This window comes from Bombina bombina, chromosome 5, assembly GCF_027579735.1.
Source record: "Bombina bombina isolate aBomBom1 chromosome 5, aBomBom1.pri, whole genome shotgun sequence".
Classification (NCBI taxonomy): Eukaryota; Metazoa; Chordata; class Amphibia; order Anura; family Bombinatoridae; genus Bombina; species Bombina bombina.
In genome coordinates, this window is record NC_069503.1 from 254275574 (window position 1) to 254288693 (window position 13120).

At 38.6% G+C, this 13120-nt stretch overlaps 1 protein-coding gene across 1 annotated transcript in view; it reads right to left on the reverse strand.

Annotated features, from left to right (window-relative positions):
* Nucleotides 1-13120, reverse strand: part of SPAG6 (sperm associated antigen 6) — a 367292-nt gene that overhangs the window by 277974 nt on the left and 76198 nt on the right. The window lies entirely within an intron of this gene.

The following is a 13120-nucleotide window of genomic DNA, read 5'->3' on the forward strand; positions in this document are numbered from 1 at the left end:
ACTGCTACAGTTTCAAAGTGGACTGTCAAAATACATTTGGCAAGGCAAACCTCCCAGAGTGGCACATAAAATACAAAAAAATACAAAATCCTAAAAACTCAGGGGGCATAGCGTCGCCTTCTGTGATCCGGTACTACGAGGATGCAATGCTCACCCACGTTGCGCAATAGGGAGTTAAACACTCTCCGTGCAAATGGAGGTCAATCGAACAAGCCTCGCTACCTTATAATATTCACCTTCGAGACCTAATATAGACCCCCCCCACACTGCCGCAGAGAATTAGATTTAATCAACCCTATAGTTCGGGAGTGTCTTGACATGTGGGACAAGCTCCGATGTTATCCTCTTATAGCTCCGCACCCCTCCCCAATAACTTCTATTGCTAGTCTACTCACAGCCTTGCAGGAAACCCACCCAAATAAATAGGCCCAACTAGGAGTCAATATGGTCTCGGACCTATGGTTCTCCCCCTTGCAGGACCTATTTAAACACATTACCCAACTCGGGGATAGCTCCTTAAGCCCGCCATACCTACCTTTCGAATTCCATAGAATCAAAAGCTTTTAACTAGTTGGGGTTTTAAACCAGACCTAGCTCGCCCGCTTACCCCATAGGAACCATCTGGTGCCAAGGTAAGACTCCTTAGGCCATTATCCATACATTATTTATTAATTGGGAGGGTATTGTTTTCTGAAACGCTGCCACACTTACAGCAATGGGAGTCTCTCTTAGGTACCCCAGTGTCCCCTCATATTTGGAAGCACGCTCTAGAACTAAAAAAGCAATCAATTGTACAACCCTTTACAAGACCTTTTACAAACTCTTAGCTCACTGGTATTACTTCCCTACTAGATTAACTAGGATGTTTCATAATGCATCCCCTGACTGTTGGAGAGGTTGTGGTCAGAGAGGTAACACGATGCACATTTGGTGGGAATGCCCTAAGATTCGCCCCTTGTGGAACACATGCTTCTTAGTTCTATCTAACATGGGTATATCTCTAAGGTGAACACAGAAGTATAGCGCTAATAACTAAAAGAGAACTAGGCCACTCTAAAACAGTCACCCCAGGACTGTCACGATAGGAACAAAAAGTTTAGGAAAAAAGAGGGTGCTAAAAGCTAAGTTCCCACCACACTTAGTCAAATAACAAGAGATACAACGATATTAAAATTGATACCTTTACTTCACAATAAAATACAATTAGTTACAACAAAAAACATTAAAATAAGTATAATGTGATAGAAGGGACGTCTCCCTTAAAAAACTGGATTACCACCTTATGATATGTGAATAAAATTCTTTATAAAATGTTTTAAAAGAGCGTTATAGTAAGATTCAGCAAAAATGTTATAATGTTAATATCGATCTTGAGTGAACTGGTCACAATCTTTGCAACAGAGTTTCTAATGTTAGCTGATCAAAAAGTGCTACAGTTCATCAGATAGTGTCAGCGTGAGATAAGTTTAATTTGGTTGTTCATAAGTTGTTAAGCGATCATGTTAAACACCTTAAATCAGGTTTCCTTTGTACTCACACTTATCCAAATGACTGTGATAACGGTTTGTTGGCTCACACTGTTGGAGATTATTATAAGTAAGCGATATCTTCCAATGTGTTAGCAACCTTTCTTACTTGCTTGAGTCGGCTGAACCCGGTCAGCGTGATTGGATACTGCTTTTTATACTCCAAAATCCTTATGCTTGAGTCGGCTGAACCCGGTCAGCGTGATTGGAGACTGCTTTTACCAAACTTCTTATGCGCCAGATATTGCAGGATTCCAAGGGGAGAAAAGGTTATCCACAGACCCGCACTTAGCGTGGAACACGCGCGGGATAAAAAGTAAAACTAGGTACCTAGATTTGGAAAATAGAGTAAAGTCCTTAGCTGGGAACAACACAAAGTAAGTCTACGCGTTTCACCCGATGGGGCTTTTTCAAGATACTGGTTAGTTCCCGGGGCAAGATTTAAATGTTCATTGAAATGTGTTCATTGGTTGTGAGTCTTTCCAATTAAACGTGGAATTTGATCAGACTTGCTTGTACTTAAGGTGGTTTATTATATTCATTTTCAATGGGTCATTCATTCGATCAAATAGAAAGCTGAATCATATATTATTTATGGATATTTATTGCGCTCAAACTTAGAGATATACTAATATGTGTTAAATACTAAGTTAAGGTGGTAAAACCAGAGGTGGTATTTCACGTTAAAAAAATATTAAAATTTAAAGTTATATGTTTCATATCTATTAAAATAGATAGTTTAATCAACTATTACATAATAAGAAATCATCATAAGAATTATTTTTAAAATTCATTAGACATCAGCTTATCACCATTAGCTTATATACTAAATTGTTCTAGAGAGTAGAGAATAATTTACATTATATTTAATACAACCTTATAAAAATGGACATAATATTTTATCTGAAATATAATAAATTAATCAAATTGTAAAACCTTCTAAAAATTCCTAAATGTTCTAAAATTATTTTTCCTTTTAATTTCTAAAATTCTAAAAGATTTTTTGTCTTTTAAAATCATTTTAGAGTTGATGTTGTCAGTTTAAGGTATTTTCATATGTTGTCTGTGTATTAATTATAAGTTCATCATATCTTTATTCCTAGAAAAGGGGATAGGTCTATCTCTGAATTAAGGCCTCAGGGGAAAAGGGTATCAAATATATAAATTAGTTCGGCTTCTTTTTTAAGTAATTTACTCTTGAAATCCCCTCCTCTCCAGTCTCCTCTGACCTTACATATTCCCCAATATTTTAGATGCTGTAAATTATTTTTGTGGATCTCTCTAAAGTGCTTGTATAGGTGGGTGTCTAGATTCCCTTTTTCAATATTGCAGAGATTTTCTCTGATCCTGTCACGTAAAAGTCTGGTGGTCTCTCCAATATAAAATAAATCACATGAACATTTTAAAAGATATATGATACCTTTGTGAGAACATCTTATGATATCTTTAATTTTAAAATCTGCATTTGTCCCTGTTATGTGGATAGAACTAATTTTACTACTGTACTTACAAGCCCTACATGAGAGGCAGGGGAAAAAAACCTTTTAAATTATTCCCTCTGAGATCTTGATCTACCATAGTGATATTGTCTTTTTTTAAAACACTGGGAGCAAGAATTTGTTTTAAATTTCTGGCTTTTCTAAAAATGATTTTCGGTTTGTATGCTAAGAGATCTCCTATCAAAGGATCTTTTTTGACTATATGCCAGTGTTTCGTGATTATTTTACGTAATGTTTGGTGGTCATCATTATAATTTGTTATTAGTGCTACATCATACTCATTTTTGTTATCTCTAATGGCTGATGTATTTTTCTCTTTATACTGTAAGAGAGAACTTCGTTCAGTTGTTTTAGCTCTGATCATGGCTCCTTCTAGTTCTTGCTCACTATACCCTCTTTCATAGAATCTCTGTTGGAGGACATTCACTTGGGTCTCAAAGTCTGTATACCTTGAACAATTTTTCTTAATTCTAAGATACTGACCTATGGGTATATTGCCTTTCCATCTTTCATGGTGGCAACTCTTCTTATGTACATACCCATTACAGTCTACTTGTTTAAAGAATGTTTTGGTAACTAGACTACCCTCATCAACGAATAATTCTAAATCCAAAAAAGAAATGGAAGTTTTACAATATTGGTAGGTAAAATGAAGACCCTTATCATTGTTATTCATAGCTTGAAAGAACAATTTAAGATTTTCTTCCGAGCCTTTCCATATAATTAGTATATCGTCGATATACCTCTTGAAGAGCACGAGGTCCGCGCCAAATTCATGTGACCTAAGGAAGTGATCCTCCCAGTCTCCCATGAATAACAGAATTTATGCTTACCTGATAAATTACTTTCTCCAACGGTGTGTCCGGTCCACGGCGTCATCCTTACTTGTGGGATATTCTCTTCCCCAACAGGAAATGGCAAAGAGTCCCAGCAAAGCTGGTCACATGATCCCTCCTAGGCTCCGCCCACCCCAGTCATTCGACCGACGGACAGGAGGAAATATATATAGGAGAAACCATATGATACCGTGGTGACTGTAGTTAGAGAAAATAATTCATCAGACCTGATTAAAAAACCAGGGCGGGCCGTGGACCGGACACACCGTTGGAGAAAGTAATTTATCAGGTAAGCATAAATTCTGTTTTCTCCAACATTGGTGTGTCCGGTCCACGGCGTCATCCTTACTTGTGGGAACCAATACCAAAGCTTTAGGACACGGATGAAGGGAGGGAGCAAATCAGGTCACCTAAACGGAAGGAACCACAGCTTGCAAAACCTTTCTCCCAAAAATAGCCTCCGAAGAAGCAAAAGTATCAAATTTGTAAAATTTGGCAAAAGTGTGCTGTGAAGACCAGGTCGCTGGCTTACATATCTGGTCAACAGAAGCCTCGTTCTTGAAGGCCCATGTGGAAGCCACAGCCCTAGTGGAGTGAGCTGTGATTCTTTCAGGAGGCTGCCGTCCGGCAGTCTCATAAGCCAATCGGATAATGCTTTTAAGCCAAAAAGAAAGAGAGGTAGAAGTCGCTTTTTGACCTCTCCTTTTACCAGAATAAACAACAAACAAGGAAGATGTTTGTCTGAAATCTTTAGTAGCCTCTAAATAGAATTTTAGAGCACGGACTACGTCCAAATTGTGTAACAAACGTTCCTTCTTTGAAACTGGATTCGGACACAAAGAAGGTACAACTATCTCCTGGTTAATATTTTTGTTAGAAACAACTTTCGGAAGAAAACCAGGCTTAGTACACAAAACCACCTTATCTGCATGGAACAGCAGATAGGGCGGAGAACACTGCAGAGCAGATAACTCTGAAACTCTTCTAGCAGAAGAAATTGCAACTAAAAACAAAACTTTCCAAGATAGTAACTTAATATCTATGGAATATAAAGGTTCAAACGGAACCCCTTGAAGAACTGAAAGAACTAGATTTAGACTCCAGGGAGGAGTCAAAGGTCTGTAAACAGGCTTGATCCTAACCAGAGCCTGAACAAATGCTTGAACATCTGGCACAGCTGCCAGTCTTTTGTGAAGTAAAACAGATAAAGCAGAGATCTGTCCCTTTAGAGAACTTGCAGATAATCCTTTCTCCAAACCTTCTTGTAGAAAGGATAGAATCTTAGGAATTTTTATCTTGTTCCATGGGAATCCTTTGGATTCACACCAACAGATATATTTTTTCCATATTTTATGGTAAATTTTTCTAGTTACAGGCTTTATAGCCTGAATCAGAGTATCTATTACAGAATCTGAAAACCCACGCTTTGATAAAATCAAGCGTTCAATCTCCAAGCCGTCAGTTGGAGGGAAACCAGATTCGGATGTTCGAATGGACCCTGAACAAGAAGGTCCTGTCTCAAAGGTAGCTTCCATGGTGGAGCCGATGACATATTCACCAGGTCTGCATACCAAGTCCTGCGTGGCCACGCAGGAGCTATCAAGATCACCGAGGCCCTCTCCTGATTGATCCTGGCTACCAGCCTGGGAATGAGAGGAAACGGTGGGAATACATAAGCTAGGTTGAAGGTCCAAGGTGCTACTAGTGCATCTACTAGAGTCGCCTTGGGATCCCTGGATCTGGACCCGTAGCAAGGAACCTTGAAGTTCTGACGAGACGCCATCAGATCCATGTCTGGAATGCCCCATAATTGAGTTATTTGGGCAAAGATTTCCGGATGGAGTTCCCACTCCCCCGGATGGAATGTCTGACGACTCAGAAAATCCGCTTCCCAATATTCCACTCCTGGGATGTGGATCGCAGACAAGTGGCAGGAGTGATCCTCCGCCCATTGAATTATCTTGGTCACTTCTTTCATCGCCAGGGAACTCCTTGTTCCCCCCTGATGATTGATATATGCAACGGTCGTCATGTTGTCTGATTGAAACCTTATGAATTTGGCCTTTGCTAGTTGAGGCCAAGCTCTGAGAGCATTGAATATCGCTCTCAGTTCCAGAATGTTTATCGGGAGAAGAGACTCTTCCCGAGACCATAGACCCTGAGCTTTCAGGGATTCCCAGACCGCGCCCCAGCCCACTAGACTGGCGTCGGTCGTGACAATGACCCACTCTGGTCTGCGGAAGCTCATTCCCTGTGACAGATTGTCCAGGGTCAGCCACCAACGGAGTGAATCTCTGGTCTTTTGATCTACTTGAATCATCGGAGACAAGTCTGTATAATCCCCATTCCACTGTCTGAGCATGCACAGTTGTAATGGTCTTAGATGAATTCGTGCAAAAGGAACTATGTCCATTGTTGCAACCATCAATCCTATTACTTCCATGCACTGCGCTATGGAAGGACGAGGAACAGAATGAAGTACTTGACAAGAGCTTAGAAGTTTTGATTTTCTGACCTCTGTCAGAAAAATCCTCATTTCTAAGGAATCTATTATTGTTCCCAAGAAGGGAACTCTTGTTGACGGGGACAGATAACTTTTTTCTTTGTTCACCTTCCATCCATGAGATCTGAGAAAGGCTAGGACGATGTCCGTATGAGCCTTTGCTTTTGACAGGGACGACGCTTGAATTAGGATGTCGTCCAAGTAAGGTACTACTGCAATGCCCCTTGGTCTTAGAACCGCTAGAAGGGACCCTAGTACCTTTGTGAAAATCCTTGGAGCAGTGGCTAATCCGAATGGAAGTGCCACAAACTGGTAATGCTTGACCAGAAAAGCGAACCTTAGGAACTGATGATGTTCCTTGTGGATAGGAATATGTAGGTACGCATCCTTTAAATCCACGGTAGTCATAAATTGACTTTCCTGGATGGTAGGTAGGATCGTTCGAATAGTTTCCATTTTGAACGATGGTACCCTGAGAAATTTGTTTAGGATCTTCAGATCCAAAATTGGTCTGAATGTTCCCTCTTTTTTGGGAACTATGAACAGATTGGAATAAAATCCCATTCCTTGTTCTCTTATTGGAACTGGATGTATCACTCCCATCTTTAACAGGTCTTCTACACAATGTAAGAATGCCTGTCTCTTTATTTGGTTTGAGGATAAGTGAGACCTGTGGAACCTTCCCCTTGGGGGTAGTTCCTTGAATTCCAGGAGATAACCTTGAGAAACTATTTCTAGCGCCCAAGGATCCTGAACATCTCTTGCCCAAGCCTGAGCAAAGAGAGAGAGTCTGCCCCCCACTAGATCCGGTCCCGGATCGGGGGCTATCCCTTCATGCTGTTTTGGTAGCAGTGGTAGGCTTCTTGGCCTGCTTACCCTTGTTCCAGCCTTGCATTGGTTTCCAGGCTGGTTTGGGTTGTGAAGTATTACCCTCTTGCTTAGAGGATGCAGAATTAGAGGCTGTTCCGTTTCTGCGAAAGGGACGAAAATTAGGCTTATTTTTAGCCTTAAAAGACCTATCCTGTGGGAGGGCGTGGCCCTTTCCCCCAGTGATGTCTGAAATAATCTCTTTCAAATCTGGTCCAAATAATGTTTTACCTTTGAAAGGAATGTTAAGCAATTTTGTCTTGGAAGACACATCCGCTGACCAAGACTTTAGCCAAAGCGCTCTGCGCGCCACGATAGCAAACCCTGAATTTTTCGCCGCTAATCTAGCTAATTGCAAAGCGGCGTCTAAAACAAAAGAGTTAGCCAATTTAAGTGCTTGAACTCTGTCCATAACCTCCTCATACGAAGATTCTTTACTGAGCGACTTTTCTAGTTCCTCGAACCAGAAACACGCTGCCGTAGTGACAGGAACAATGCATGAAATTGGTTGTAGAAGGTAACCTTGCTGTACAAAAATCTTTTTAAGCAAACCCTCTAATTTTTTATCCATAGGATCTTTGAAAGCACAACTATCTTCGATAGGAATAGTAGTGCGTTTGTTTAGAGTAGAAACCGCCCCCTCGACCTTGGGGACTGTCTGCCATAAGTCCTTTCTGGGGTCGACTATAGGAAATAATTTCTTAAATATAGGGGGGGAACAAAAGGTATGCCGGGCTTTTCCCACTCTTTATTTACTATGTCCGCCACCCGCTTGGGTATAGGAAAAGCGTCGGGGGGCACCGGAACCTCTAGGAACTTGTCCATCTTACATAATTTCTCTGGAATGACCAAATTGTCACAATCATCCAGAGTAGATAACACCTCCTTAAGCAGTGCGCGGAGATGTTCTAATTTAAATTTAAATGTCACAACATCAGGTTCAGCTTGATGAGAAATTTTTCCTGAATCTGAGATTTCTCCATCAGACAAAACCTCCCTCATGGCCCCTTGAGATTGGTGTGAGGGTATGTCAGAACAGTTATCATCAGCGCCCTCTTGCTCTTCAGTGTTTAAAACAGAGCAATCGCGCTTTCTCTGATAAGTAGGCATTTTGGATAAAAGATTTGCTATGGAGTTATCCATTACAGCCGTTAATTGTTGCATGGTAATAAGTATTGGCACACTAGATGTACTAGGGGCCTCCTGTGTGGGCAAAACTGGTGTAGACACAGTAGGGGATGATGTAGTATCATGTTTACTCCCCTCATTTGAGGAATCATCTTGGGCAATATCATTATCTGTGGCATTACTGTCCTTACTTTGTTTGGACACTATGGCACAATTATCACATAAATTTAAATGGGGAGACACATTGGCTTTCATACATATAGAACATAGCTTATCTGATGGTACAGACTTGTTAAACAGGCTTAAACTTGTCAACAAAGCACAAAAAACGTTTTAAAATAAAACCGTTACTGTCACTTTAAATTTCAAACTGAAAACACTTTATTACTGAATATGTGAAAAAGTATGAAGGAATTGTTCAAAAATTACCAAAATTTCACCACAGTGTCTTAAAGCAAATTTCAGAGCTTTAACCCTTAAAATAACCGTTTTTAAATTTAACCCCTATACAGTCCCAGCTATATGCTTTGCTGAGACCCAACCAAGCCCAGAGGGGAATACGATACCAAATGACGCCTTCTAGAAGCTTTTTTAGTGATTCTTAGATCCTCACACATGCATCTGCATGCCTTGCTCTCCAAAAACAACTGCGCAGTAATAGCGCGAAAATGAGGCTCAGTCTATAACTAGAAAGGCCCCCAGACTAAAAAAGGTGTCCAACACAGTGCCTGCCGTTTTTTAAACGTTCCCCAAGATTATAATGCCAATTATTAGCTAGAATCTGCATAATATGCCCCAATAAAGCAATCGTTTTAGCCCATAAAAATGTCTACCAGTTTTTAAGCCCTTTTTTAAGCCCTTTATTCTTTTATGTTTGACTAAGAAAATGGCTTACCGGTCCCCATGAGGGGAAATGACAGCCTTCCAGCATTACATGGTCTTGTTAGAAATATGGCTAGTCATACCTTAAGCAGAAAAGTCTGCTAACTGTTTCCCCCAACTGAAGTTACTTCATCTCAACAGTCCTGTGTGGAAACAGCAATCGATTTTAGTTACTGTCTGCTAAAATCATCTTCCTCTTACAAACAGAAATCTTCATCCTTTTCTGTTTCAGAGTAAATAGTACATACCAGCACTATTTTAAAATAACAAACACTTGATAGAAGAATAAAAACTACATTTAAACACCAAAATACTCTTAACCATCTCCGTGGAGATGTTGCCTGTGCAACGGCAAAGAGAATGACTGGGGTGGGCGGAGCATAGGAGGGATCATGTGACCAGCTTTGCTGGGACTCTTTGCCATTTCCTGTTGGGGAAGAGAATATCCCACAAGTAAGGATGACGCCGTGGACCGGACACACCAATGTTGGAGAAATATTAGCGTAACTTGGCGCGAACCTCGTGCCCATCGCAGTACCCTCTAATTGAAGATAATATCTACCATTGAATTCAAAGTAATTATTTTCTAACATAAATTTTATTCCTTTTAAAATAAACTTTATAAGATGAGTATCTATATCCTTATCTGATTCCAGAGTGTTTTCAATGGCCCTTAGGCCCTGTTCATGATCAATGATCGTATAAAGAGATGTAACGTCACTAGTTGCAAGGAAATAATTATCTTCCCATTTAATTTTTTCAACTAATTGTAATACTTGAGTGGAGTCTTTTAAATAAGTGTTGAGGTTTTTAACGTATTTCTGAAGAAATATGTCCACATATCTGGAAAGGTTAGATGTTATAGAACCTATTCCAGACATGATGGGTCTCCCCGGAGGGTTTGCAAGATCCTTATGAATTTTTGGGAGGAAGTAAAAGATGGGGGTTCTTGGGAATTCAGGATACAGATAATTGAATTCATTATCATTAATGGTACCCCCATCCTTTCCCTCCTCCAAAATGCAAAGTAAACTTTTCTTAATCTTATTGATCGGGTTTAATTCTAATATTTTATATGTTTTGGGATCACTCAATATTCTGTTCGCTTCTGTTATATAATTAGTTTTGTTCATAATTCCAACCCCCCCACCCTTGTCTGCTGGCTTTATAATTACATCTTTATCTTTCTGTAGTTTGTCTACAATTTCTTTAACCCTAAAAAATCGAGGCCCAATTTTAATTTATCAAAAAAAGATAAAGTATTACAATTAGTTGAAAAAATTAATTGGGAAGATAATTATTTCCTTGCAACTAGTGACGTTACATCTCTTTATACGATCATTGATCATGAACAGGGCCTAAGGGCCATTGAAAACACTCTGGAATCAGATAAGGATATAGATACTCATCTTAGAAAGTTTATTTTAAAAGGAATAAAATTTATGTTAGAAAATAATTACTTTGAATTCAATGGTAGATATTATCTTCAATTAGAGGGTACTGCGATGGGCACAAGGTTCGCGCCAAGTTACGCTAATATATTCATGGGAGACTGGGAGGATCACTTCCTTAGGTCACATGAATTTGGCGCGGACCTCGTGCTCTTCAAGAGGTATATCGACGATATACTAATTATATGGAAAGGCTCGGAAGAAAATCTTAAATTGTTCTTTCAAGCTATGAATAACAATGATAAGGGTCTTCATTTTACCTACCAATATAGTAAAACTTCCATTTCTTTTTTGGATTTAGAATTATTCGTTGATGAGGGTAGTCTAGTTACCAAAACATTCTTTAAACAAGTAGACTGTAATGGGTATGTACATAAGAAGAGTTGCCACCATGAAAGATGGAAAGGCAATATACCCATAGGTCAGTATCTTAGAATTAAGAAAAATTGTTCAAGGTATACAGACTTTGAGACCCAAGTGAATGTCCTCCAACAGAGATTCTATGAAAGAGGGTATAGTGAGCAAGAACTAGAAGGAGCCATGATCAGAGCTAAAACAACTGAACGAAGTTCTCTCTTACAGTATAAAGAGAAAAATACATCAGCCATTAGAGATAACAAAAATGAGTATGATGTAGCACTAATAACAAATTATAATGATGATCACCAAACATTACGTAAAATAATCACGAAACACTGGCATATAGTCAAAAAAGATCCCTTGATAGGAGATCTCTTAGCATACAAACCGAAAATCATTTTTAGAAAAGCCAGAAATTTAAAACAAATTCTTGCTCCCAGTGTTTTAAAAAAAGACAATATCACTATGGTAGATCAAGATCTCAGAGGGAATAATTTAAAAGGTTTTTTCCCCTGCCTCTCATGTAGGGCTTGTAAGTACAGTAGTAAAATTAGTTCTATCCACATAACAGGGACAAATGCAGATTTTAAAATTAAAGATATCATAAGATGTTCTCACAAAGGTATCATATATCTTTTAAAATGTTCATGTGATTTATTTTATATTGGAGAGACCACCAGACTTTTACGTGACAGGATCAGAGAACATCTCTGCAATATTGAAAAAGGGAATCTAGACACCCACCTATACAAGCACTTTAGAGAGATCCACAAAAATAATTTACAGCATCTAAAATATTGGGGAATATGTAAGGTCAGAGGAGACTGGAGAGGAGGGGATTTCGAGAGTAAATTACTTAAAAAAGAAGCCGAACTAATTTATAAATTTGATACCCTTTTCCCCCGAGGCCTTAATTCAGAGATAGACCTATCCCCTTTTCTAGGAATCAAGATATGATGAACTTATAATTAATACACAGACAACATATGAAAATACCTTAAACTGACAACATCAACTCTAAAATTATTTTAAAAGACAAAAAATCTTTTAGAATTTTAGAAATTAAAAGGAAAAATAATTTTAGAACATTTAGGAATTTTTAGAAGGTTTTACAATTTGATTAATTTATTATATTTCAGATAAAATATTATGTCCATTTTTATAAGGTTGTATTAAATATAATGTAAATTATTCTCTACTCTCTAGAACAATTTAGTATATAAGCTAATGGTGATAAGCTGATGTCTAATGAATTTTAAAAATAATTCTTATGATGATTTCTTATTATGTAATAGTTGATTAAACTATCTATTTTAATAGATATGAAACATATAACTTTAAATTTTAATATTTTTTTTAACGTGAAATACCACCTCTGGTTTTACCACCTTAACTTAGTATTTAACACATATTAGTATATCTCTAAGTTTGAGCGCAATAAATATCCATAAATAATATATGATTCAGCTTTCTATTTGATCGAATGAATGACCCATTGAAAATGAATATAATAAACCACCTTAAGTACAAGCAAGTCTGATCAAATTCCACCTTTAATTGGAAAGACTCACAACCAATGAACACATTTCAATGAACATTTAAATCTTGCCCCGGGAACTAACCAGTATCTTGAAAAAGCCCTATCGGGGGAAACGCATAGACTTACTTTGTGTTGTTCCCAGCTAAGGACTTTACTCTATTTTCCAAATCTAGGTACCTAGTTTTACTTTTTAGCCCGCGCGTGTTCCACGCTAAGTGGGGGTCTGTGGATAACCTTTTCTCCCCTTGGAATCCTGCAATATCTGGCGCATAAGAAGTTTGGTAAAAGCAGTCTCCAATCACGCTGACCGGGTTCAGCCGACTCAAGCATAAGGATTTTGGAGTATAAAAAGCAGTATCCAATCACGCTGACCGGGTTCAGCCGACTCAAGCAAGTAAGAAAGGTTGCTAACACATTGGAAGATATCGCTTACTTATAATAATCTCCAACAGTGTGAGCCAACAAACCGTTATCACAGTCATTTGGATAAGTGTGAGTACAAAGGAAACCTGATTTAAGGTGTTTAAC